Raw genomic sequence first — 1,786 nt, 5'->3', positions numbered from 1 at the left:
CTCAAGAACTCCTTTCTTCTTATTTGTCCCATTATTCACAGGGTTCCTTTCAGAGGTGTACATGAATTGGTTATTTGCAACCATCTCAATGAGTTCCTGAGCTTCTGCGGGCGTCTTCTTCAGATGAAGAGATCTTCCAGCAGAGCTGTCCAATGACATCTTGGACAGTTCAGACAGACCATCATAGAAGATACCTATGATGCTCCATTCAAAAAGCATGTCAGAAGGATACCTTCTGATCAATTGCTTGTATCTTTCACAAGCTTCATAGAAGGATTCACCTTCCTTCTGTCTGAAGGTCTAGACTTCCACTCTAAGCTTACTCAATTTTTGAGGTGGAAAGAACTTTGCTAAGAAGGCATTGACTAGCTTTTCCCAAGAGTTCAGGCTTTCTTTAGGTTGTGAGTCCAACCATGTCCTAGCTTTGTCTCTTATAGCAAAAGAAAAGAGCATAAGTTTGTAGACCTCAGGGTCAACTCCATTGGTCTTAACAGTGTCACAAATTTGCAAGAATTCAGCTAAGAACTGATGAGGATCTTCTAATGGAAGTCCATGAAACTTACAATTCTGTTGCATTAGAGAAACTAATTGAGGCTTAAGCTCAAAATTGTTTGCTCCAATGGCAGGGAACGAGATGCTTTTCCCATAGAAGTCGGGAGTAGGTGTAGTAAAGTCACCAAGCACCTTCCTTGCAGTGTTGGCATTGTTGTTGTTTTCGGCTGCCATGGCTTCTTCTTTTTTGAAAATTTCTGTTAGGTCCTCTACAGAGAATTGTGCTTTGGCTTCTCTTAGCTTTCTCTTCAAGGTCCTTTCTGGTTCAGGATCAGCTTCAACAAGAATACCTTTGTCCTTGCTCATGCTCATATGAAAGAGAGGAGAAGAAAGTATAAAATCCTCTATGTTACAGTATAGAGATTCCTTGAGATGTCAGAGGAAAAAATGAATGGAAGGGGGAGGTAGAAAGGAGAGAATTCAAACTTATCAAGAGGGATAGGGTTCGAATTGCACATTGAGGAGGAGTGTTAGTCCTTTAAAAAGAAAATGTTAAAAGGGGGAAGAATTTTCGAAAATAATAAAAAAAAGATTTTGAAATAATTAAAAGAAATTTTGAAAAAATTGATTGGTGATTTTCGAAAATTAAAATTGAGAAAGTAGTTAAGTGATTTTGAAAAAGATTTTGAAATCAGAAATAAAATAGATATGATTGAAAATTATTTTTGAAAAAGATGTGGTTGAGAAGATATGATTGAGAAAATCTGGTTTTAAAAAGATATGATTGACAAAAAATTAAAAAGATTTAATTTTTAAAATTAATGCCTTGGCTAACAAGAAATTTGAAAGATATGATTCTAACATTCAATTATTGAACTTTTCTTAACAAGGAAGAAATTTTTGAATCACATCTCTAATTGTTATCAAGGATTTTTGAAAATAGTAAAAAAAATGGAAAGAAATTGATTTTGAAAAGATATGATTGAAAAGATATGATTTGAAAAAGATTTGATTTTGAAAAATTATGAAAATTTGAAAAAAATTTGAATTAAAAACAAAATCTTCCCTCTTGTGCCATCCTGGCGTTAAACGCCCAGAATGGTATCCATTCTGGCATTTAACGCCCAAAATACTACCTTTTTGGGTGTTTAACGCCCAGCCAGGTACCCTGGCTGGCGTTTAAACGCCAGTTTTCCTTTCTCACTGGCCGTTTTGAACGCCCAGCTTTTTCTGTGTAATTTCTCTGCTGAATGTTATGAGTCTTCAATTCTCTGTATTATTGACTTGAAAAGAC

The 1,786-nt window shown here is 35.3% G+C and overlaps 1 non-coding gene across 1 annotated transcript; it reads left to right on the top strand.

The window, feature by feature from the left end:
* Positions 1 to 213: 213 nt before the first annotated feature.
* Positions 214 to 321, top strand: LOC112753352 (small nucleolar RNA R71). The gene has a single exon (XR_003177742.1). It is a non-coding gene; the product is annotated as a small nucleolar RNA R71 (small nucleolar RNA).
* The last annotated feature ends 1,465 nt before the right edge of the window (positions 322 to 1,786 follow it).

This window comes from Arachis hypogaea, chromosome 15 (genome assembly GCF_003086295.3).
Source record: "Arachis hypogaea cultivar Tifrunner chromosome 15, arahy.Tifrunner.gnm2.J5K5, whole genome shotgun sequence".
NCBI lineage: Eukaryota > Viridiplantae > Streptophyta > Magnoliopsida > Fabales > Fabaceae > Arachis > Arachis hypogaea.
Note: the sequence above shows the minus strand (reverse complement) of the source record. Positions and strands in the feature narration are given on the sequence as shown.